At 43.6% G+C, this 26996-nt stretch overlaps 1 protein-coding gene across 23 annotated transcripts in view; it reads right to left on the bottom strand.

Annotated features, from left to right (window-relative positions):
• Positions 1–26996, bottom strand: part of tcf7l2 (transcription factor 7 like 2) — an 87892-nt gene that overhangs the window by 58886 nt on the left and 2010 nt on the right. The gene's annotated exons all lie outside the window — the stretch shown is intronic.

The raw sequence follows: 26996 nt of genomic DNA, 5'->3' as shown, positions 1-26996 counted from the left end.
CGAACAAATCCAAGGTGGTCATTACACTGAAAAGCAACAGATTTATCCTTTAACATTCCTTGACAAATTCAATGGATGGACACAGGCCAGCAAAATATATGAAACATAACTAGTCTTTTTAAACATCTTAATGTAGAAATGCTATGCATGTTCAATAATTTGCCAAATTATGACAGATTTACAGAACAATTTTCATATTTAATCCTTTTTTTTCAAGGGATCAGCTGACAATAAAATGGCACATTTCACTATTACAAGGCCCAATTAAACATAAGCACCCCCAACCAAAAAACACTTGGACCTATCTTTGTTGAACTTTGTTGTAATCAGTGACCCAACACTCAATCACAAACAACACTTTCCCCCTGATGTCTGCTATCCACATGTTAGGTCATGTCACTTCAAGATCTGAATCACAATAAATCATTTCATGAGTTATTGAGATCATATGGTTCTTTGCAATAATGACAAAAGACCAACAAAGTTAATGCAATCCTTTTTATTCAATAATTATCTCTCCATACTTTTGGCCGACAGCCCAGGCTCGCATTGTGAAAAGTTTTTTTTGCTGTTTTCATAACTCCTGTGCAACCATCGTCAAGTCATCCAACAAATCACAAGTGCATGAGGAGCTAAGCTATGCACCTTGATTCTCTGGTAGCAGTTAGGCAGTTGTATGGTGTGAGCACATTAGATTCAATTTCTTTATCTTGCCAACCAGCAAGGGTGACCGCTCGTTTGTATGCATGTCTGACAGTGTGTTTGTGTATGTGTGTCAGTGCTGGTCAGAGAGTGAGTGTGTCGCGACCCTTCCTGAGACTGTGTCTAAATCAGTGGTAATTAGCGAAGAGTTCACTGCGGGGTGCCTGCCAGTGGTAGACGCTGGAGGGAGTTATTGACTCCATGTCCTCAGTTACAGCCCCTGCAAGGAAAAAAACTGTTTTCTGCCTGGTCTTTCTCCACCACTACCACTCATTTATGACCCCAAGATGGCTTTTACTGCTAAAAACTGGGTTTGTTTATGCTTGTTTGCATGTCCTGTGAGTGGAAAAAGGAGAGGTTGTAAAAAAAACCTCCAGAATTGAGGTCTTGTGGGTTTTTATGGACCCCCCACACTGGGTATTAATTGCCATGAAGGAGGGAGTTGAGGCAAAGGATAGGGGAGGGTGGAGTGGGATGGGGTTGTAACAGTAAAAGAGGAGGAGAAGAGTGACTGAGCTGCTGTCATCTATGAGGTAATTCATGGATGCCAAAAGGGGTACAAGACAGGCCAGTGCTGGAAAGAGGGGACGGGGTGGGGGCAGGGGGGGTCAATATAGATCCAGTCATGGGAAAGTCTTGCCATCGCGTGTGCATGTGCAAATATTCAAACACAGCTGCAGCCGGCACAGGGGTCGAGCAAAAGGACATTCTGAGGAGGTGGGTAAGGACCATGAAGGTGACACCCCTTATTGTAGCAACAGGGTGCAGGGGACACCGAAAGACTAGAGAGAGAGGGAGGGTGTCTGAGCGCATGCCCCAACAAGTGGCTCCACTTCAGCTCCGCTATTGCAAACGTTCTCACACACTAATCTCTCCTGCAGGTTTTACAAGCATGCCAAGGAAAACGGAGCCCTGGCAAGCACTGGGCTTTCCGACCACCCCCTTCTTGGCCTCTTTCCTCTCCCTCTCCTCCCTCCTTCCCTCCCAGCCTGCCCTGCTAACGGACGCGCCGCTTGGGCTTCAGTAGGCCATGACCTCTGACCCTTCACTGCTGCTCCAAGCCCCTCCCTGCTTCCCCACTCTGCGACCTGAAAACTCTCCTGCTATGAGGGGGCCCCCCGGGTAACTCAAGAGCCATTCCAATGTGACAAATTGCTCTGGAGTTCCAGGATAACTCTCTCTTCTCCTGTGTCTCTCTTCCTGCCCCCCCACCCACTCCCACACAAACACTAAGCAGCCCCCCTTGACAGATCCCCACCCTGTAGGAGCCACCCAGTGGTGTGTGCTCATACTCAGGAGTTGTGCAGCAGACGGCTTCTCCCTATCCCCTCCTCTCCCTTTCAGCCTCCCACCTTCCCCTCTGTTCCCCTTCCCCGCGCCCCCCACCCCCTCCATCCCTTGCCTGGCCAGCCCCACAATGGGAGCTGAATGACTCAATTGTCTCTGATGAAGTGAAAGACAAGGGAGTTCTCTTAATCCTTACAGAGGGATGAACTTACTCTTGCTGTCCCGGTTTCCTTGTCTTCTACAAAGAATAAGAAGGGGGACTGTGGTGGGGGTGAGCCTCATTTATAATGTTAAGTAACAATTATTCTATATTGATTAGTTGTTGATTTTTTTCCATGACTGCTTAGCCTCGAAAATGCATTACAACATTGTGAAATTGCTGGTCTTGTTTTCCCTGTCTGAAGCCAAGGTTTTCCCTAAGTTTCTGAGGGGCTTAGGTGTTGTGGTTGTGGTGGTCTTGTGGGTTGCCCCCTCCACAAGAAAATTTTGATGGCATTTGGCTCAAAGCTGCATTAATTTTCACATAATTTTAAACTATTATAGCATTTTTTCTGTTTGTGGAAGGCTTTGGCATAGGGGTTGGAGGTCTGGTCATCTACACACAAGAAAATGTAATGTTCCTCAATATATTATAAATAGATAAATAAATAAATAAAAACATCACATAATTTTGGACCATCATATCTCTGCCCAAAAATTTGGAAATGCGACAACACAAAATAAATGAACAACCAGCAAAACTTATAAAAGAATACTACAAACATTAGATATCAGGAAAAGTCATTTTACATCATTTTGATGGTCTCCACATTGATTCTATATTCATTTAACTCAGGTGTGACATCCAGGCCTTAAATTAGTTTAAGTACCTTCAATTTAAAAGCAAATGTTCAGATTATGACATCAAACAAATCATAAATCAATCAGTTCTAAAGTCAATTAATTCAATTTAGACCTGATTTTGTTTTTTCTGTAAAAAGTTCAAGCACAGCCTCTTTCATGCTGGTGCATTCACCCATATGTGAGTGACTGCTGCTGCTCTCAGGTTTGGCATGTTATGAGCTACAGAGTGTTAACCCAGATCCTCACTGACTGTCATCACAATGACAACAAGCTGAGGCCCTGGTCCCGATGTCACAGCTTGCAAGTGAGGTGAAGCAGGCTGGAGACAAATGGAGGGGCATCCTGAGCACTCACACATCATCCTCACATGTCCACACACCAGCCTCTACCACTGTTGTTACTAATTTAGCGAGCTGGCATAGAAGTAGTTTGGCTCAAAACACTCCTTCCTGGTACCAGTGCATGACTCGTATGCTCCAAAAATAAACCATTTTTTCCTATCAAACATTAACCAAACGTCAATACATGCTATTGACAAAGGAAGGAGGAAAAGTCTTGCTCATACATTTTTTAGTGTGAATGACAGACAGGGAAAGTGCAGGATAGTTCTGTTTATTTCTACTCAGCAAGCGGCTCGTCTTCCATCCAGCCCCCATCTGATGTGTTTATCACATGCAGCCTGGTGGCTGGAGCAGAAGCCACTGCACGGCTTGTTCGTTTTGTTTTGGATTAAGAGCAGAGGGCTTTAGCCCAATCAAACAAACACAGTCCCTTATGTGCCAATGTGGCTCCAAAACACTGGTCCACTTTCCAGCAGGGGACCATGGGACAGATGATGAGGACCACCGGGGCTCCATCAAGCATTCCAGCCATGTCAGCCATGCAAAAAAGGGGGGGGGGGTGCAGAGACACAGAGACAGACATACAGACAGATAGCAGCTTGTGTTTGGAGTCAGCATATGGATAATGGGTGTTGCTCTAGAGAGCCCAGCAGATCTTCAGCCCATCTGTGGCTTCTTCATATCACAGAAATGACATAGCTCTATGTGTGTACACAAATAACACATTCATGGTTACCCCTCCTGACATACTGTACACATGCTTATTTACACACCTGAACAACAACACTCACTCAGATTTGAACACCCTCTGGTTGACAGGCTCGGCAGCTCCACTGGGAGAGCGCTCAGAGATGGGATTGACAGCTTGCAGATTACACCAATCAAACTGCTACTATAAAGAGCTTTATTTAAGTCTCAAATGATCAAGGCTAGTAAGAGGAGCCCATTCAAAGCTCTGAAAGTAAACTGCACAGAGCTTAAAAGATTAGTCTATCCAGTTTGACTACAATTTTATCCCTTTAAACGTGAAAGCTGAGCATATTGTCTTGATCTGTTGCCGATATTGCTGGGCTTTGTCCTCAGTTACAGGAGCAAAGGGAAGAAGCAAACACATGCTCATACAAACACATTATTTGCAGGGGGGGAGGGGGGGGGTAATAATTTTATGTAATTGAGGGAGGGATAAGATTAATGTAGCAGAGCCCCTTTGATATTCATCTAGAAAAATCACCATGTTACATGTATTGCAGTGTCTAATTTTGCATAAGACTTTGTGAAGGAAAGGTTTTACAGTGCAATGAAAAGAAGTAGTGCAAGAACGCCTTGATGAACTGGGGGAAAGTTAGCCAACACCAGAGGGCCCATCATGACTGTTTTAGTTCTACTATTGCACATTTTATGAGTAAATATTAAAGAAAAAAACACCCCACCTGCTCTGATAGCCAGAGGCATTTTGCAACCAGGAAAATAAAAGTGGAATGTGGAAAGGCCTGGGGTTTGTGTGCCCTGGGGCGGGAAGGGGTCCACTGGGCCCATATTTACTGCAAAGCCAGAACCGCTTGGGGGTTCCACTGGCCCTGACAGCACTGGGGCCATCGACCTGGTCCAAAACCTCGCCTCCTCACCTCCTACCCCTACTCCCTTTGCCAGCTGAAACTCCCTTTCTCTCCATTTCTTGTAGAAAAAAGTCAATCTGACATTTTTATATAAGCTTTTCCACAAGGGGAATGAACATCTGACCTCGTCTTCCTCCCTACCCTGCTTAGACTTAACACTCTTTAAAATAAAGCTGTGGAAACAGACTTGTGAAACTACCATTGTTTAAAATATCTTACAAAGCATTGCAGTCTTTAACAAAAGTGTTATGGTGCCCTTTCTTTAGACATTATGTCTATGAACACTTGACTTATCTGGCCTGTTCTGGAAGTGAGTTTCGCTCCCTTAAACACAAGTTCATCAGATAAGTATGGCTTTGCTCTGACATAGTTTACTTTACAGGTGTGGACAAATGCGCTGTTCAAACACCAGCTGACTGACCGGAAAGTTTTAAAGGACTGCACCAACATGTAGTCAACAAAAACGTTCAAACAAAAATCATAAGATCCACTAATTAAAAATGGAGCATACAAACTTTTCTTCTTTTAATTAAATGGATTAGATGATGAGGGACTGTGAGGAAGATAAGACACATCTCAATGTTCTCCAAATAAATGTAAGGGTGACAAGACTGCAGTTGAAGTCACACCAACCTCTCAACAAGCCTCAGAAAGACGCGGCGTTCCATTTCTGACTTTTGCACCCCCTCCCCCTTTCCCACTGTCCCTTTCCCTGTGTCATTAAGAGTATCTCTTGGCTGCTCTATAAATAGTGGCAGGGAGGGTGAAGGCCAGCAGGAGCTGGCTAGTCTTCCATCAGCCCCGCTAATGAACAGGCGCTCTGGCACCTTTAGCATCAGGCTCTGCTGCAGAATGCCTCTGCTTTCAGGTGTTTCTCCAGCTTCACAGAGTTGTGTTGCCGCTCTTCCATCTCAGTGACACTTCCTTTTGCTGTCTTTTCTTTTACTCTGACACAAATATAACCTGGACTGTGATGAGCTTTCAGTGGCTTCCATAGTCACTGTGGTGACAAACGGAGTAGGTTACATATCACAATACTTCTCTGAAGATCTGATTATTGGAAATGGTTATATCTTGCCAGACAATTAACAAAACATACTCACTTCTGGTTATTGTTACAGTTGGTTATTTAACCGATAAAGCAGGGCAACTCATCTGTTTTTTGTTTTTTTTCTCAGTGTTACCAAAGATATCCTTGTGCAAAACAGGATGATGGTAAAAAAAAAAAAAAAAAAATCATGTGTAATAATAATAAAACTAAAGTAAATAAATAAATAAAAAATCAACCTTCTTTTGGCATGAATTCTGTGCACAGGGTCAGCAATATGACGGTATAAACTATTTGCAGTAGAAATGTGACAGATATTTGGTGCACACTGTTTTTCCACTGTGGGAACCAGGCTACCTATCCATATGTAATATAAAGCCTATCAGGGCTACATTCTCATGTGATTTCATGATCTCATCAATTCAGTTGCCTCCCATGTTATTGTGATTTGGGCAAAACCAAAGTAGTGAAACCAGTAAAACTTGAAAATATTGATCTCAATTAAACTGCAGCTGAAGTTACACCATAACCAAACATTTATACACTATAGTTTATTTTGACTTTGAGTCTTTTAGAAACTTACAGCTTCCATTTTCCAAGAAGTTTTATTTTTCAGCTTTGAGTCTTTTGTTTTTAACATTGTCTTGCTAGGAAGTTGTTTATCTTTGTATGGATTTTCCACCTAACAGAAAAAAATGATCAATTGTCATAAATGCATTTGGGTTATTCAATCTAGATGAATGCCTTCTTAAATACTAAAACTATGATAAAAAAAAAAAATTACATAATTATCACTTACCCCTATTTGTGCATGTGAAAATATTCCATGTATTTCAATTAGCATCAACATTCGGAAGATGACTCACACCTCAGTGGAAGTAAGCTGATGAATTGATTGGGTAAATATCAGGTTTTGGACCAATGGGAGTCTTGTACAGACTGACCTACATAAAGGCCACAGGGGGGTGAATAGGCACGTCTACAGGCCTAGGTGTGCCTAAGCCCCTTACGCAAGACCACTCAGGGGCTGGGAGCAGAAAAGGTTGGGCAACTCCTGCGCTCCCTACATGCTTACCTTTATTTGCAGGAAGCTGGGTTAGGGGCGTGGAGTGGAAAGTTAAAAAGGTGAACAGCAGCTGAGCTCTGCTGAGGGAAAAAAAAAAGTAAGCTAGTGCAGCGCCCACGTTTCTGCTGGAGAATGCTGTATTTGGTATTGTGCTCGAGGAGAGCTGATTGCTGCCCTTGATGTTGGGTGTCTGGTTTTGTTCTGCGAGAGTTCACTATGAATTAGTTAAACGGTAGACTGGATATAAGGAAGCTATGAAACATGCCTCAGAGGGAGAGAATGTGTACACTCTCAGTCTTCACAGAGACTTCCGATACTTCAGTGCGAACACTACAAACTATCACACAATTCCACCTACACATATTCATCAATCAGAAAGCATTATGTTGAAAGCGTCACACACACATACCAACAGGCAATTAATCTTCACAAAAGCATCATACGAACCAACAAACATTCAGCCTGTTCTGTGTCTCTTTTAGACTTGCACACAACACCTTGAAGCAGTTCAGCCTCCATATTCATGAGGCCTTCTCCCTCAGCAAAACTAAAGCCCTGGAATTTAAGGGTTTTGACTCAAATCTCAAATATGGTTTCAGGTTATGGATTTGTAACCCAAGCAACGAGGCTAATTCATCACCTTTAAGCTATCTATTTCAGGTTTAATTAGCTTTAACCTAAGTTATTAATATTGTTCCAAAACATGTTATTTACTGTGATAATGTGCATGAACGAGGGGAGAAAAAAAATTCCCACACAAGCAATTACATGTACACTCACACAGTGGGGTACTGCCGCTTTACCACAGTGGCTTAATGAATAAATAAGTAATAAGGGCTTGGTTACTGGAGCTCATTAAAATGGGAGATGCTTCCATGACAATAAGACCTGAGGAGGGTCCGGGGGGGCAGCAGTGCGGCTCGGGCCAGAGTGGGTGGCTATCCTTCTACCCCCCCCCGTTCTGTCCCCATAACCTGACCACATGCCCCCAGCACTCACCTCAAAATCAACTCTGGCAGCGATGCACCCCTCACCTTACCCTCTGCATTTCCTCCTCCTTCCCTGGTGCACAGCAGCACTTGCATCTTCATACATACACACATAGCTGCAAACACACACACCTCTCTCACGGTTAATTACCACTTAGCTCAATCACGTGGTAATCCGTCCATAAGAGCCCCCACCCCCCCACCCTCCTTCTTCCCCCGCAACACAAACAGCAGCACACATGCCAATTATTGATGAATCTTTAATATGGCGTTTTACAAAGTCTCCATCTCATTTCCTACAACTGAGCGGGTGATTACTCTTTCCACAGGCCAAGTAGACAAGTAATAAATAGACATTGGTTTTCACATTTCAAACATAACATGCACAGAACTGAGTAAGAATAAATTAGCTTAATGTAATATAACAGTGCAAGGTTGAAATAAAGTGGCCAGAGCCATTTGGGAGGGGATGGCTAACTTTTTTTTGTTCCTCCCGCCTTGCATCTCCAGCTTTCTCTGTATAAAACCCCCGGACAAAAATCCCACGCCGCGATAACATGTCAATAATGAGCTGAGGCCATCTATTGATCAGCTTAATTTTGCATCTATTAGCTAGGGAACGGCTTGCTCCGGGGGCGAGGGAAGCCAGGCGCTAACACGCACCGACAGGCTGGATGGAGATCATTACAACTGATGTTCACACACACGCTGTGATTGACATGGAGATAAGGCAAGAGAGAGCCTGGGCTCGCATGCCTCCCCGCACACTAAGCTAATGATACACCAAACGTGTGCTTGGTGTGTGCAGGAGCATGATAGAGAGAGCGTCTATCTAGAAAGAGAGTTGGAGCAGGGTAAAAAGAGAGAAAGAGGAGAAGAAAAGCAGGCCATACGCCTTTGCTAATTGGCTCAGTCAGACAGGGAAGCTCATAAAAGACGAAAAAGCATTTAGTGGAGCACCTCAGCTTTCTGGATCGCCTTATCAAGTCTGTGTCATTTAAATGCAGTTGACAACACCACAGAAGAGGCTGGCTTTGACCTGCAATGCATGGTTTCATCTGATACTTCCTTAATTTAGGGAGTTTGCATAAGGATTCAGTGGAGGCGTTCATTATAAAAATCGTTTGCTTTTTTGTGAACGAATGATTGCGAGCTTCGTGTGTCTTGTGTCAACATAGCAACCAAAGCAGCTTGGAAAAAAGAGCAGAGAGAAGGTCTTTCTCCTACTTTGATCGCATCTCTTTTTCTCATATTTAGAAAAGGCAAAAACAAGGATGGATCCATACAAAGAGGGCATGCGGGAAACAATGTGCTGCGATGCCCTCTCCCTCCTTGCTCACCTATACACCATCGCTGCCGCAACGGGTTGGCCTGGCATTGATGCAACCAGCTGCAATAGTGGATGCTGCATGTTATCCATGGGAGAGTGGGAGAAATAGAGTGAACGGGGAAAGGCCAGGCACTACCACATTGTCAAAAACCGAACGACAGAATCTTTGTGCACGCCATCTGTATATCTGAGTTTTTACAGGGAGGAGGTCTTGTTTTATGCCAGATAGGTTCTATGGAGGTTAGGTCAGAGGCACAAAAAAACCCTTGGCTACAAACTGTGTGTTTTTGTCAGCTGAGGGATGCAGCGAAGGGAACGAGGGAGCAGCAAGAGGAAGGAGGGGAGGGGAGAGATATAGAGAGAGAGAGAGAGAGAGAAAGAGGGAGGGGGGGAGGAGAGAGGAAAAAAAGCCCTCAGCCAAGCCATCAAGTTGAACATTGAACTTCACAGTAGTAGCTGCCTTTCTATGCCTCTCCGTTTGATGTTACCTCCAAAGCAAAGGATCAAAGGCTTGGAGTGTGGCGTGGGGAAGTCCCAAGCTCTTAGCCTGCCAGCCTGTGATATATGCAAAAGTCTACGCCAAAAGAGAGAGAGACAGAAAGCGAAAGAGAGAGATGGCTGGGGAGCAAAAAAATTTGAGGAAGCTTGCATGGAATGTGGCTAAATAGTATGTTTTGTGTCTAATGAATGACAAGGGGATGACGCAATCAGTCACTTACATGACAGAGATGAATTAAATGCATACGCACAAGTCTTGCAGAATAGGCGTTTGTTGTGGGGTTTTTTTTTTTGTTTTTTTTTCCAGCGAGAGATGGACATGAAGGCAGGGATCGGAGTGGGATGGGGTGGAGCAGAGCATGGGGCGCTGGCAGTGTTTGTTGCCCTTACAACTTCCCCTTCATCCCCCGTTCCTCAACCAGCAACATGGGACAACCCCCCCCCACCACCACCACTACCACCTCCACCTCGCACCAACCCCCAGCGCTTCTCCAACATCAAGGGGTTGAGAGGCAGTGTCGTCTCAACATAAATATACAGTGCGCCGTTAAAGCGAGGACTACAGTAAACACAGTGCACATGAAATCCTGGTTGTCTCTCACCGGAGCACAAACACTCACAACAACATGCACAATCACACACACATATTGTGGGCTCAGCTGGGCCAAAGAGTAGAGCAGAGGTGTGCTAAAATTGACAAATCTCTACGAGACAAACACAATCCACACATATACACACAGAGACTCACACACCCTTTCCCCAAGGCTGTAGGATTAAGAGGTCCAGCTGGCTGACAGCAAGCCCTTCCTTCCCACGTATCCCGTCGATCTCACCCCCACTTCACACACACCCAGCCTCCACCCACCCTTCCACAGCCCCTCCTACACCTCTTAGCCCAGGTTTGCCAGCCAGCCAGTTTGCAGAGCCTGCCAGGAGGACACACCTGAATTTGACATAGATCAGCCCACAGCCTATTTGACCTCCCTCTGCCCTGTGAAATTCACACAACCAAAGACATGGGCAGAAAGTCAGAGAATTTCCAATACACTGCCCTGCCACAAAATCTTAAACTAAAAATCACTGGCACCATCAAGACAGTTCGTCCGTCCGTTTAGCCCTGCAGTCTGTGCTACCGGTTGTATTCTTGACTTGCAGAATCACTGACATTCTTCATATTGAGAGATTGTGGAAAAATATAGAAGAGGAGGAGGAGGAGGAGTGAAGGGCTAGTGGAGATAACATATAATAAGCCCTGTTGTTGGCGAAATAAGAGAAAGTGAGACAAAAGAGTGGAAAAATGAGAGCCAGAGTAGAAGGAAGTATATAAACCTTTGCAAGATCTTAACCCCCCCCCAGCCCCAGCCCCCAGTTCTCAACAGCTGCCAGGTCACTTTACGAATGTCTGGAAGAAAATATGCAGCAGGGTGTTGTTTGAGTGTTATATCACTTTGTCGACAGGGAAGTATGTGCTCTTGAATGTGCAAGTAAAGAAGCATACAGTATCCCACAATGTAAGATAACTGAAAGTAAGGATTATGTTAATGGAATAAGTTTAGTGTATGCCTATAATGTGGCAGCATGCACAGTGTTTAGGTCTGGACAACATAGAGAAACAAACAGAAAGTGGCAGCACACATAAATATTAAGAGCCAGAGCTGTCCAATTAAGACATTTTGAGGTTGATATTTCACCAAATTGCCAACTTTCGTAAAATCAAGAAGCGGAGGTGTGACATTTAATAACATAAGGTCTGCCGCAGGTAAAAATCGACAATTTAATTTTGAGGAAATGCGACCTGTAAATGAACTTCCACTACAACAGTGGCATAATTTCTAGACTAAACAAGTATGGCCTTATCACATGAACATCCCCAAGGGTGCTCTCATATTCACATTCACACAGCAGGCCTGTTTCACCTTCAGTGAGGAGCTTGTGTTCACTAATATGGACAAGGAAGTCCAGGGCAATGAGAGAGAAACATATGAATTCCTCCTTGTTACCGAAAGCAAGATGTGAGTGACAGTCTAATGTTGAGAAAAGATAGGGCATCATTTAGGTGTTGGGTGAAGGAAAAACAATAACAGTAGCATTCTTATTTCGGCTGTGATCACTACCAGAGGATGCTAAGCCAGGCTTGGAGCAGCCTCACTCCGATGGAAACTAATGAGAGCATAGAAAATCTATCACCAATTCACCATGAAACAACCAACACGGGCAGTGTTCATTGGGGAGGGTGGGGTGCAAAAAGATAGCGAGAGAAAGAAAAAATAAAAACAGCAAGGCAGGGGTGTTAAGGAAAGAATAAGAATCAGGGAGTGAGAAATTGAGAAAGGAGAGCGCACAAGATAGAAGGGAGAGAAAAAATTCACAATGATGACACGTAAGTGCAAAGAGCGATTAAGGATTTACTTTCAAAAGGACTCCCATTGATCTTTTTTGATAGACCTGCAATAAATCAAACCGGATTGACTCGCATGAGAACCAAGCCTAATCCTTTAGTCAGATCCAGGAGAACTCCAACCAAACCAGCTGTTAATTTAGGCTTTACAAGATAAAGCGGGAGAAATCCAACCTGATGTACCCTAGGGCAGAGGCTTACATCATCTCTGTAAAGCAATCAACTTATTGCCAGTTTGGAGAGGTAATCAGAGCACATACTGAAAGAGGGGAGAGAGGAGGGATTGCTGTGTGGAGAGAGAGAGGTGAAAAGAGATGGCTGAAGAGGTTAGACGGAAAACAGAGGCATAAGAATGTATGAAACAAGAGAATCTGAAAATGAAGCCCACTTTAAGAATGTTATTTAAAATAATAAAAACTAAATTTTATTTTTTCTGCATGTCGAACAGATACATAGGTCTACTGACTGAAACAATAAAACTTAACTTTGAAACAAAAAACTTGTTTACATGGAGTACATGTCCAATTATCTCCAGAGGGCGAGGAGGATGAAAACGAAAGGAGCTAGCTTGCTGCAAGCAGTAGCTCTCGGGTTGACAGCAGGGAGTGGAGGCAAGTTTCAGGGCCCCCCCTCCTCCACACCACACTGTAATTTCCCTGGAGGCCAGCCCAGGCCTCGTCCCCATCCCCAGTGGCCGGTGCCACCTCAGCCCTGTCTTGCCAGCCGTGCTGTGGCTGCAGCATAGCACAACCATAGTAATTAAAATGGTTATTTTTGTTTAGGGGAACAAGAGGGATTTTTTCCGAGCTCTGGGCGGAAGTATTGCAAGACAGCATCCAGCCCACGCTGAGTAAACGATGCTGATGTCTTTTTCAGTTGTGAATTCAGTGCCTTCTGCACATAAATACTGTGTGGAATCAAGGTACTACTCAGGTTTTAGTTCCTCTTCTTAACTGGGTGGGTGACACCACAATGGAGGATGCAGAGGATAAAGCATGAAAACCACACAAGCACACACACACACACACACACACACACACACAAAGACTCATTAGCACACCATCTCCCCTGTCTTTAATGTCTGTTTACAACCAAAACAACCAGATCAGGACAGAAATCCAATCATCGCGCTTTGCAGGACCCTTCACGTCGGCCTCGCAGGAGAGCTGAAGAGAAGCAGGCCTTGTAGTCTCTGGACACTGTCCAAGGGAAACCAAACCTCAGGAGTCCAAACAAAACCACACATAAAACCAGAGTTAAAACAGCAGCCTCTATTCAGCCTGTTGTGACCTAACACACAAACATGTACACACTCTCTTGGGCCCCTGCTTCTTTCCTGGTTACACTACATGCACACAGGGATCACTAAGACTTCAGCAGGGCTCCTGTCACATCACTAAATTGACTAAGGCTCGGTGATTTCAGCTTTGACACAGGTTTATTCATGTGTCAATACATACACACACACACAGGACACCTCCATGTAAAGGAGACTGTCACTTAAGCTCAACTCACACCGGCCTGTGCTATCTTTAGCAACTAGGCTAAACTGTTAAAACCGCACAACAACCCTCTCCCCCCTCCCTGCCAGCCTACCCCGGACTTCAAATAAGACGGCCTGGCTCTTTGGCGACGGCTGCCCACTGGCACCTCCCTCCATAGCCGCAAGGTCACACGTTTAATTACACAGAAAGTAGTAATCTCACCAGACAGATGGCAAGCAGGCCGCCTCTCAATTACTTTATGCCCAATTGAATCATTACTGATGTTATTTGCTAAATGATGGCACAAAAAAACACCACAAACTGGATTTGTGCTACAAGTGGGGTGGGGGTTTGTGGGGTCGGGTCGCAGCAGTGTTAGGACAGAGAGACAGATGTGTCTCTTGCAAAGCAACTGTAACACAGATCAAAAGGGCAGGAAGAACACAGGCACATGACAGTGTTAGCATTTTGAAAAATTGGAAGTTTAATACAACGCTGATCAGTGCCAGAAAAAACAAACCCTTATTTTCTCAAAACCAAAACTGGTACAGAACATTGGTCTATGTGGAAACAGTCGGCTCCCGGCAGCCCAGTTGAGGAAACCGCATGACAAGGCCAATTTAAAACGTGAAGAAAGTGTCTGTCTCTTAAAAGTGAGCCAAGGAAAAAGAGTTGGGTTTTCTAGGGTTTTTTCCCCCCTCATATAGGACAACAAGTTTGTCACTGGGGAGCTTCCCAGTGGGTTTGCCTACTTTCCTGAAAAACCCTAAAAAACAGCAAGTGTGAGCGGTCTCATCTCAGCACCCACCCCCGTCGATGCCTCACTCATCATTTCTCAGCTCCTCCTGCCAATGGCTTCTGTGAACAATTAGAGGTTGACTTTCCCAGCGTCTCAGACCACAGCATCTCAATCTCTGGCCAGGGAGCTCCAACAGTCAAGCTAGTCAGCCAAGAAACAGCATTCTCTTTAAGTTCAGCCCTGAGTTTTGCGATTTATTCATCACTGACTGTTAGTGATGCATCTCTCAGTCTGTTTATGATTTAACATGACCACAGAGCTAAATAACAGCAAATTAACTGCACTGCCTGGCCTCATTAATGTCAGGAATAAAATGCTTTCAGTGAGATCGTATCTGAATGTGCGAGGTCTACCACTAATGTTAACTCAATTACCAAAACTTGGTTCCTGCGAAAAAGATAATGCTTTGGCCTGAATGCTTATAAATTCTCCAGCTGATGGGGTGCTTTTGGATAACATATTTCATTCTCTATATTTCCCACATGTGCCTGTGGGTGTCAAATTAAACCTCAGTGTTTTGGCTCATCCCACAAGTAGCCAGAAGTTGACTACATAAGGTACAGCTAGATTCGTTAAACCATAAGAGGAAAGAAGATTAAGAAGTTGGTCCACCATGGGGAAAACCTTGACAACGAAGCCACAGAGTACAAAAGTACATAACAGTTGTAGCGAAAAACATTTGTCCTGCTGGTGACCGTAATAAGACTGGCGGCTCGCCACTAACTGGGAACAGTTGTGTTGAGAGGCACGTCTACTGATGTAAAATGATCTGTGGGAGCATATAGAAAACTTCCACAAGTTTTTTTTTTTTTTTTTTTTTTTTTATGTGTCAGAGAGAAGAATTTTGCTGGCCTATAGACAGCAGCCAGCAGTTGTTCTCCCATGAGGGTGGGCAAGCATCTGGGAAGAAACGAACAGGCATATCAGGAGAGCATGATGACTACATCTGCATATTTACAGAGCAGCCTTTTCAGACTGGAGCACTCAAAGTCATCTCAAAGGCAAGGGCAGCATGTACGAAAAACCGGTATATGTGGGAACTTCCCCTAGAAAGCTTGGGAGGGCTTACAGTAATGGCTCCCAGCCACATCCACAACCCCTGTATCCTGAGAAAACGGGGGAGGTTTCCTGTTCAACTGTATCGTTGTGCCATTGCTCTACTTGGGAGCAAGGCTGCACTGTTGTTTCATACCACGTTCTCCAGTGCTGCAGGGAGTCAGAGACAGTCTGACATTACTACATGGGAGTTGAAGGGGGATTTTTACATGATCATTTTGTTACCAGTTGGTCTGTGTTTCAAACACTATGTTGCAGTCATTCATGCTTTGTCTAATCAAAATTAAATGTCAAACAAAAATGAAACTGCAGCTAGGAACAACTATTTGATTAAATCTAGCCACCAGATATTAACACTGAAAGCCACTACAAGCGTCTTGTGGTTTTCGCTCACAAGCACAAGGCAGGTCTCACATCCCCAATGATGCAATTCCAGCACATGTGCAGATGTGCCGACCACACGCAGCACGTTGTCGCGCTGTATTTGCAACGCAATTTCAGTGCTTTCAAAATCCTACCACAAAAAAGATAATTTTCTCTTGAGGTATTTGCACAATATTCTGTTTGTAAGGTCTGTGGATAACTTTGAAAACTCTCTTGCACAATGACACCACACACTATTTAAGTTTACTTATTTTGACAGAATTTATAAGGCAAAAACAGAGTCTTTACAAGTAACAAGTTTATTTCAGAGCACTTTAATACCCCTACACATAAAAGTGTAAAGACAAGATTTCAGAAAGTATGTACAACACATCCAGGGGCTTTTGAAGGTGCATGCACAGGCACATATGACATGTTTGGCCTTAAGCCACAGGACTGCATTGAGGCCTGCCCATTTGATCACTGGCAGGGAATTCAAGCTGATGCAGTCTCCTGACGGCCCACACTTGACCGTGGGCCTTACGGTCTTCCGCCAGCTGCTGTGCGGCAGGCATGGGCGGCAGCGCTGGCACCTGTCTTTGACAAGCCTCGGCATTCACACTGACTTTGGTTTCCTGAGGCCGGCTGCCTGGCAGTCAGGTGACAAATGCTAACACACACACACTGCCTCTGACACACGAACACATATTCACACACCGCCAACCCAAATCTACTGAACCAAGAGGCACTTAAGTATGATCCCAACCACTTAAAAAGCATCAGTATCATAGTGAGAGAGGTCTTAGATTCTCATGTCTCTCTGTCTGATAGCAAACCATGCCCTGATTCAGGCTGTGGCTTGGAGCTGTAAACCAAAGCTTCCCTCAACGCCTCTCACCCACCCGGTTATGCTCTAACCACTGTTTTTGCATACCGCTCAGCTTGTGTAACCGTTGAGTGGTTTTGCTTCAGCGAGACAAAGGCTGTGTAACAGACTAAGCAGAGGAAAGCCATCTAATGTCAAAGCAGCGCAAGAGTTGATAAACACAAATACAAGACACACTGACACTTACAGCAACAGATGCACTTTTATGTCAACAGAACAAAAAGCAAGAGGGGTGAAACTGGCAGTTGCAGTCAAAGATTACTTGACACCAGAACCTGAAATTAGGTTACAGGTCTGCTCTTAGAGGGCATTTAATTACTGACTGGTCACAATGTGGCTACATATAGAAAAAGTCTTCATTTAACGCACAGGATGTGGAGGTGATGATAAACCTGATTGAGCTCTTGCGACAGAATACTGTACTGGTTCTCACTCTGCTGCCCAGCGGACCACAGCCACGTTTCCATACCTCATTTGCAAAGCAATCCCGCTTCCCTATGCTCAGTGCATCTTTTTGTCATTTTCACGTCCAGGCTCCATTTGTTTTGTCCGCTGAGATAGCAAGGGGGGAAGGATGGGAGGGACGGGAGGGAAGTAAAGAACCAAGTCTCTAGGAACCACACTCCAACCACAGAGCATCTTCACATGTACCAACAAACCCCCCCAAAGAAAAAAATACACCCCTCACATTCATCCACCCCACAGAGCCAACACACATTCACCTCTCCCCTGCCTGACTAATGTGCCCTGACACTCGTACATCACCCGTAAATTGGCCAAATGAATTAACCACGGCCCCTGCTTAGCTTTACGGGCTTTAATGGATTTTCTCCTCTCCAGGTCTGTCCAATAATTGCATTTATCCATCTTGTTGAAGCCGGGTTTACACACTCGCAAAGATCATGCCAATCCCCGGATACATTTTCCGCTCTGGTGGCAAGAGTGTGAGAGATTTGTCATCGGATCATAACAGGTAATTCAAACAACAATTAGCTTGACGACTCCGCCGTATGTCAATGTCTGGCTCCTTGTTGGACAGGACCCGGGTAAGACCAATGAGGTGCCTTCAGCATCTTCATCTGTCTGGATATCTTTTTTTTTGTTGCCCTTCCCAGGCGTCTCAGTGTGGTAAATTGAGCTTTGTAATACTTTTTTTTATCTACCATCCAAGCCTCCAGGTTAAAGCAGCAAACACCCACAGTAGGAGCTTTTATTGTTCACACACACACATACAGACAGAGCAGACAGGCAGGGTGAAGGCAATCCTGTGAACATCGACATCAGCGGGGGTCATCTCCACACTTGTGAATGTTTGAACAGAAGTGCATTAGACACTGGGGGGGCCCACAGGACAATTCAGCTATGTAAACATGCAGCAACTTCCTTCCCTCCGCTTCTCTAGGCCTGCACTGAGACAAGCCACTGTTTAAACAGCACACACAGCATTCCTGTGCCTGGGCCCCGGCCAGCTGCTGCATCCTCATTGCAGGCCTGCCTGCCTGAGCAGAGACAGATACAGGCCTTACAAGAAGAAGGGTCATCCAGAGTAGACAAAGGGCTTTTATACACATGCAAAACTGGACTCATCTAACAGAAAAATACTCCAGAGCCCCTGTGCTGCTACTTTAAATCCACGCTGACCCCACACCGTAAAGAGATTAACTTTTGTAAGAATGCAGATGAGCACGTCTCTAAAGGATCCATCCTGAAATCTCAACAACTCTGCACCACCTTTAATGACGAAGCTGTAAATTTATCTTTATTGATATTTGAAATATGCGAAGTGTGGCGGCCAGTAAAGATACAAGGGGCAATAAAGGAGATAAAAAGTGTCCAGGTTCTAAAGGGCAGTGTGACGTGCATCACATGACATGCAGGCCACCCCCGCTTATTGGTGCCAGTCTAATCTCAACTTTTATAATGACTGACCAGGTTTGAGGATAATTTTATCTGAAAATAACTTTTGACTTAAATACTAAGGCATAACAAATGAATATGTTTAGAGTATACCTCGTGTAAGAAGAAATCTATATGTCAGCATATCAGTTAAATGCTACTGAATTATATTTTTTAAAGTGAGAGAGCACATGGAATAAAATAAAGACTATCAGACTATAAGAAAGAGTTTTCCTTTTTTTAATCCATAAAAGAAAAACTTTGAGATTTTGTTGTAATGTTGGGCCTTTGAATTGCCCCACTTTAGTATCTTACAAGCCAAATTAGAAATTCAATCTTGCACTGGGTCCCAAAGCGAGGAAGTGAGGAAGCTGCTGGAGGAAAACTTATGTCCCATTTTGAGGCCTGACCCGTCATTACAGAAACCAGGATGTCGAATAATAACCCTAGAACCCTCCTGTGCCAAACTGAAGAAGCTTAATACATGGGCATGTGCAGCAGTAATCTACATTTAATATTTAACTCAGATATCCACTAAATCAACTGTCACTTCAGCTTGGCTTTATTACAGAAAGACTACAATCATTACTTCCTCCCTGTGTCAGCGCCTCGGTAGTTGACACCATCAGCCAAGCAACAGTGAACTACAGGTCATTATTTCAATCACATGGCAATTTAAGGGTGACCAGATTGCATTGTCTTCCACCTCAAGAGTGCCACGTTCCCCCTGCCTGTCAGCCTGTTCATTTGGTTCCTCTGTCTGTCCGCCTGTCTGTCCGTCCCCTCTGGCTGGTCGGTGAAGGCCACTCATCTCACCTCAGGACAGTTGTCCAAACAAGACACTCTATTCACTCTGACCCCTCAGGGAGGAAGGCAATTGACAATTCACTCAGTGCCGTGAGTCAATTTGTTCACTTTTGGAATTGACCCTGAACGCTGCTGACATGCCGGCCTCTCACTGGAGTGGAATGAATACACAAGTTGATGGTGGTGGCTGTTTTTTTGTTGTTGTTTTTTTTAAAACCACTGAAAACGTGCTAAAACCACATCCATACATGTGTTTGGAGTTTCAGTGCAAAGTAGAGAAAAAATCCAATCTAAATCTCTACAATATATAGACTATGACAAATGCAAGGTATGAATAAATGTAAAAAATAAATAAATAGTATACACCATATTTCTTGATGCTCCATTTTCAAACAAAATAAATGAATGCACTCTACACACCATTACCTGCACAATGGTTAGAAATTCAATGCTCACATGCTAAGCGTAGGCCATGTGTGGATGTGACAAGCTGTTCACATGAAATGTTATCTAGTGCAGTACACAAGTTGACAGCTGTCTCTTTACAAGAGGCGCATTATTATTGTGTGTAAATAGGTTTCTAACAGCTGGTTAAAGAGCTAACATGGGAATTTAATCTTAATCTGTTTTGCACTGGAATTAGTTCATCAACAAAAAACAAAAAAAAAGGAAGGAAATCTAACGCTGCTCCACACTGCACGTCAGGGTAAAGGGGTTACATTTTATTAGCCTTGTGCATTTTTAAGTAATCTCTCCAACATTTTTTTTTCCCCCTCAAATCCTGGCATAATCCGCAGATTAGTAGATGAATTTATTTCTGCCTGCACTCTAAAACCTCCCTCACCTTTTGCAGGGAGTTATGAATCCAGCACCTTTAAGACAAACAAGCAGACGATCACCTCATTAGTGCACTTGCTCCGCTTCCTCAACGCACACAATCACATGCGCTCCTTGGAGCTTATCCCGCTACAATTAAAAGTTTAATTAGTAGATCAAAAATACACTGTGTGGAGTTTTATCACCTTAAACTCCTGCATTATGTGTTTAGCACACACAAAGCGCCTCCATCCCATCTGAGCCATTTTGAACAGATTATCTGCATACAGAATTTCTCTTGACTACATTAGGACTGGAGATACAAACTCAGAACAAAATAAGGCAGCTGGGGAAAAAATTGCATAATATACTGGACATCCTAAGCAAGTAAACTAGAATTGTATTTATGTGTAGTGTCTGATAATAAGAATGAAAACATTGTAGAATGGGGGCTCAAACTGTCACAAGCATATATATTGGCATTTTACCCTAAAAACTAAAATTAGTACATGAAGTTCTTGTGTTATTTAAGCAACTATTTGACTATTAATGTAGCAAAGAAAAGGGAAAAACGGATAAATATTTTTTAAAAGACATTATCATGAATGGGATTCTGCTTCTGTGGTGCGTTCCAGAGCATTCTACCACATCCATAAAAGGCTGGTGTACCACAGGTGTTCAGTGCACACTGGCATGGCTAGTCATTATCTAGCCCGACATGATCATTAAGAGCTATGATGGCTGTGTGGCACCTCCTCCCTGCGTGCACACACACATATTCACAGGATAATAAAAAAAAAAAAAAAAAAAAAAAAAAAAAAAAGAAATCCAACAGAGACTCAAGCACTCACTATCAGCTGTAAAAAAAAAAATTTTAGAAATTAAAAAAAAAAAAGTTAGTGGGGGAGGGTGGGGGGTTGAAGGGGGAAGCTCCTTTCTCAACAAAAACCATGTCAGCTCTAGTGCACTTTGACCCTTCCCAAACGCACTCCACAATCCAAACAGAAGGCCGGCACCACCAGAATTCCTCCAGCGTCACAGCAGCGACCCTCTCACCCAGAGCTTTAAGGGCATTTTTTTTTTGATGAAGATGAGGGTGGGAAGCACGGAGAGGAACGTGATGGAAGGAGAGGGTGGGCTGTGGGTGTGTGTATGTGTGTGGATTCGTAGCCAGAAACCACACACAACATGCCTGCATGTCAAGCGTGGCTGAAAACTGAAACTTGCCTACTCCAATCTGTGTTCGTCTCCACTCAGTCCCTACTTTTTTTTTTTTCTCTTACGGGAAGATAAATGTGAAGCCTAGGGGCACTATTGTTTGGACATCTAACCAGGAACTGTCGCTGCTCTCATTGCCCTGGCATTAACAGCAATTATGCGCTCTATTCAGACAGCTTTTGTGCGTCCGACCCCCGGCCCCCCACCCCACTCCGCTATCGCCCCTCCAGTCACACACACACAGACTCAACACACATTTCCCGCTTCTCTGTACCCCCCTCCATCCTGCCCCATGCTTCCCTCCCACTCCGCTACTGGTGAACTCATTTGGCTACTGGAGCTCTCTGGTCCCATTATGAATGAATTTACAGAAATATGCACATTCAGGCAAGGAAAAGACGAAGCAGGGAAAAAGAAACGCACATACCACAAGTATTTCTTGAGTGATACCTAAGCTCAATTATTAACATAACATTCTGTGGCCTTCTTCTTTGACATTACTGTATAAAAATATGGCTGTGCACTCTTTAAAAAAAAAACAAAACTTGTTCAAACACAGAACAGAATGCCTTCCTAGAAAATAACCTTTTCTCCGTTATTCTGTAATCATGAAAAACACAGATTATTAGTAATCACCTCTTGAAACCAGTTACTCTCAACCCCTGTCATAACCTTCGTATCTACAATATACAATCAATAGTTATTTCAACTTATCTTTTCAGCTGGATGCAAGCTGCCAATGACATCTTAAAATCTCTTGCAACCACCTTGAATTATCTTATCATATTTTCAATAATACTTTAGTTGAGCTACACCCGTTCAAATCGGCAGACAGCGTCATGTTCTACTATCCGACACTGTTAATATACATTAAATGTGAAATTCGAGGAGGTGACCAGTGATTAAAATACAACAAAAATGGTATTTCTTTAGGTTTGGTAGAAATATACAGCACAGTCAGTTGATGTTCACTATGTAAATTAAAGTGAATTTGCTAGCAATTGGAAGTAAGTGCAAACGTGCCATCTACTAACATAAAACCTGTAAATAAAGCAGACACGAGGGCATATACACACAGAATAATTTGATTTCCATGTTTCAGGGAGCCCTGAGCTCTGTCAGCCAGCAGCAGAGCTAGCCTATATTTAACAGATGACAAAAGTTGCATTCCAGATGTACAGTACTATCTTTGTGTTGAGCTCTATAGAAATGCATGGGAGAAAGAAGCAGCGTGGAGGGGAGGGGGGTGCGGCTGGGAGATGTGGGGGTTACACTGGGGCTTGGAGGGTGGAGGCTGGAGGGGGGGTGGGGGGCACCAGTGCACAGCTGCTAAACTAATGCCTTTTTTTCTTTGCAGAGAAACAGAAAAGCAGAGCGTGGAGGCTCAGTGACAGAAACAGGGAAGGATACATGAGGTGAAAATTATTTTTTCTATTCTGAAAATAATTAAACAAAATTAAAAGTTATTCCATAAATAAATAAATAAAATACTTCATCCAAGCTGTACTATGATCTCTTATACTGCAGACAAAATTAGCCATCAGATTAGCTGTCATTAAATTAAAAACAATGAAGTCAGTGATTTAATTAAAAAAAGGTTGAGCTCCAAACCAGACCTGACTGCAGCTGAATATTAGCTACACCCAAACCCAGCACACAACGCCACCAGGGAACCACTATTCCCTTTGCACTAGTTAAGAATCTGATTAGAAACACACCCACAAACTGTTTTTTTTTTCTTGGTGTTTCAAGGAGAGTGACAGATCGACGGACTCATAAGCTCTCACGCGGCTCAGCTTGCCAACATCATCAGCATTAGACAATTAAGCCCCGCTAGCTGGAAGAAAAAAAATATATATATATCTCCTCAGTAAATATTTACTGCACAAATCTTTTCCATTCATTCACCAGGCACCAACAAAACCTTACTGTACTCCCTCTCCTTCTGACTCCCCCCTCCATACCCCCCCACCCTCCCCCTACATCTGCGATTCATTGACTTTACAATTTACCACATGTCGAGATGGGAGAGGTCGAGCCTCCATCTGAATCACGGCACAAATATGCGAGTGATTTATTGTTTTAAAAACCCAGGGCCGATTTAGTGCAACTCCACTTTTCCTGAGCATTACTCCTATTGGCAGACCATGAACAATTACAGTTCGGACTAATTAAGCTCCGAGAATGTGCTGTGCACCGCTAATGTCTAGCAGGCCCCAATTTTAGTTTAATGGTGCCAAACTTGCCTCCGAGCCCCCCCCCCCCTTCTTTCTCTAACTTAACTCCTCAAATCCAAAGCAGATTGTACTTTTTATGACTGTTTATTGAGTCGAAGAAAAATAAGGACCTTTTCTTTCCCCTCTCCTTGCATAGGATGAGAGAAACAGGAGGGAGAGAGAGAGAGAGCGAGAGAGAGAGGAAGAGATGGTGCACAAAAAGGAGTAGTGGGAGGGAGAGAGAGAGCGGGAGCCGCTTCCGCCATACTTTGTAAACAAAAGTGATTTGCAAGACAAAAGGAGCGCAACCTTCCAACTAAATTCAGAGTGCATTTTGCGGCTGGAGGCACAAAATGCGGCCGTGTCGTGCCACGAAACCCCCCGTGGACACCAATTAGGCTCTATTAACATGTAAAGCCAATTTGATAAGGTGTGGGCCCTATCCCTTAAATCCGCATTAAACTATCTTTCCTCTTGTCACAGCCAAAAATCCATTTACAGCAGCCGAACACACATAATCCATATGATATACCATTGTTATGCTTATGCTGCTGCCACATTTAGGAAAGATAGTGTCTGTCTGTGTCAATTATAACAGATAAGGCCACCGCAATGTGCGCATGTGAGCACAATGGAGGTGTGTTTATTACAATAATCTGACCAGAAAATCCTCTATTATTTCTCCCTAAAATAATAATGACAAAGGATGAAGAAGAAGTGTGTATGAGGGCGGATTTATTTTTTTTAAAACGGTGATCCTGCCGCAATACGACAACACAACTCAAACAAAGAGGGAAAAAGGGGAGAAAAGCTATTGTTTCAACCACACAAAGCCTTTCCACTGTCTTGTAGTAGAATCGCCACGGGTTCTGGGAGCATCTTTTTTCACTCTAAACACAGCGGTGAAAGCTTGGTGTTGCGTTTTCATCCACCCCCCACCCCCCACCCTCCCCTCTACTTTCTTGTTCTTTTTTAAACTACTCGTAATTATACGTCGAAACTCAAAACCTCCGCCAAAAGTCTCCAGGCCTGGAGAATTATGGGGCCAGGGGTGGCGTCAAATATCTTAACATTCATAAGTCCGAGAGGCAGTAAATAAAGCCAGTGGATTTACGGCCCTGAAGCCCCGATGCTGGAGAGCTGGCCGCCCAGATCCTGCTCTCCCTCCTTCAGCCTCCTGCGTCTCCAGACCTGTTGAGGTGTGATGTTAGCCCACAGCACCGGAGTTAACCCGCCGCCTTTTTTCACAAGCCCTGTGTTAGCATCGGCAGGAAACAAAAGGTAGACAGACACAAGAAGGGAGATGGAGAGAGCAAAGGGAACATGGGGGAAAGTGAAAGAGATAGAAAACCGGGGTGAACTGGCCAGGCCACTTCTCCAATTCAACCTGCACCCAGTGATCCAGCAGGCCTTTGTGTGAGGTTTAGGGAGGAGGGAGACGGCAGCCACAGGAAAGCAGGAGAAGAGGGCAGGAAGGCTTTTAAAGCCCGGGCACAGCATCATGTCAAATTGCTAAATGATACTAAATTGTGAGCCTCCTTAGACTTAGGTGGTAGGAAAAACAAATTCTTACTGGTTATGGCTCCCAGAGGTCAGACAAATTATGGTAACAGCCACATGGAGGAATTTTTTTTCCCCCTTGGGTCATGCAAAAAACAAAAATCTCGGAAATAAGGTAAAATGTCCTGTAGATCAGAGCCAGCTATGAGGGAAAAAATATTTTTTTCTGAATTTCTCCCACCAGAGACGCATGAAAATATATCCAAATAGAAATGTTAAAAATCTGAATTAATTATTTGAACTAAATAACATTAAAAAAAAAATGACTTAAATGCCACTTAAATGATAATAACAGCAAAGAATCACCAAAACCAGGAGGAGCAGCCGAGGAGAAAACGAAGGGAAAAGCAGCGAGAATCAGCATCAGAAGTCTTTCATGACAAAAGAGAAATAGTCTCATTCCAATAATACTGGCAGTCATATTCAGTGCCTTACATGACATGTTAGGGAGCAAGACAGCTAATCAATGTCCAGGTGAATTATTTATGCCAGCTTTAAGTCTAATACATTTATATTACAGCGACTGCTGACTTCAAAGCTCTAATGGCTGGACACACAGGGTGCTGCAGACAGTGGGGGCCGAGCCTGTACAGTAGAAAGACCACCGCGAGCTGGAAACCGATGCAGCTTCACTCACAGTACAGGTATATCTGAGAATTCACTAGAATAAACAAGGCTCAGAATTTGCTAGTAAAGTATTGTAGGCACACATCTTCTGAATTTTACAGACGTTACTATAGAGAGGCATCAAAAGACAACTCAACAATTAAAATATATATGCACGAAGGAAAATACATTAATAAGACTCAATTTTTAAATTATGCCTTAAAATTGAATGTTGGCAATTAAGAGAGCAAAGGTCAACACTGTCCCATCGCAGCATCCTTCAACCATGCTACACAATTTACTGCCTTTACTATCTGCTGCATAAGCCCAATAAAATGATTCCTGGATGGAACAGCACATGAGATAGTAGTGACAGCCACAAGGAACACTGAAAACCTCTACCACCGAAACAAGGAAGTGCTTCAATTCATTTCATGTGTTGTTGTGAATGTGTGTTTATGTCAGTACTGATGAGAATAATGAGTGACTAATTCCACATACCAGCCGGTAGCGTTAACAAGCCTAGCTGACTAAGAGGGAAAGAATGGCAAAATGTTCTCATGTGTGCATATGCCGGGAATGTTAAAATCTGCAAACTATAAAACACACAAATGCACACATAAAGACAATTGTGTACACAGCAAAAAAATATTTAAAACCTGGGTGATCATGTTTAGAACTCAAAAGCAGAAATTGTGTCAAACACAAAAGAAGGCATTATGTGTCACATGTGCATTTATTTTCAAGGTGTGCACAGTGCACAAAAATTGAGGTAACAAATATCAGTTTCATTAGCCAGAACTGAGGTGGTGGTGGGGGGGACGGAGGGGTCGTATTTCCTAATGCTTGGTCTTTGCCTTAACCTTGTAAAATGAGATGACAGGTCCTAAAGCGCAGACTTGTAATTGCAACCGTTTAAAATAGGGGGGCAAAAAACACCCCATGGTTGAGAAAATTATGCCGCTTAAGGATTGCCATTGCCCAGTGGGACTGGCGAGGTGCTGAGCAAATGAGTAAGTGTGCATAATTACAGCATGGCTGATTGTGTCTAAATAAATAACATCAATTTATTTATAAATATGGTTTACAAGGCACATGCTTTTTTTTTTTTTTTTTGAAGCACTGAAATCTGTCTTAAAAAGCAAAGGTGGTGCACATGCAGAGCTTACAG

Source organism: Sphaeramia orbicularis, chromosome 19 (assembly GCF_902148855.1).
Source record: "Sphaeramia orbicularis chromosome 19, fSphaOr1.1, whole genome shotgun sequence".
NCBI classification, from domain to species: Eukaryota; Metazoa; Chordata; class Actinopteri; order Kurtiformes; family Apogonidae; genus Sphaeramia; species Sphaeramia orbicularis.
The sequence above is the reverse complement of the archived record's forward strand: the minus strand, read 5'-3'. Positions and strand labels throughout refer to the sequence as shown.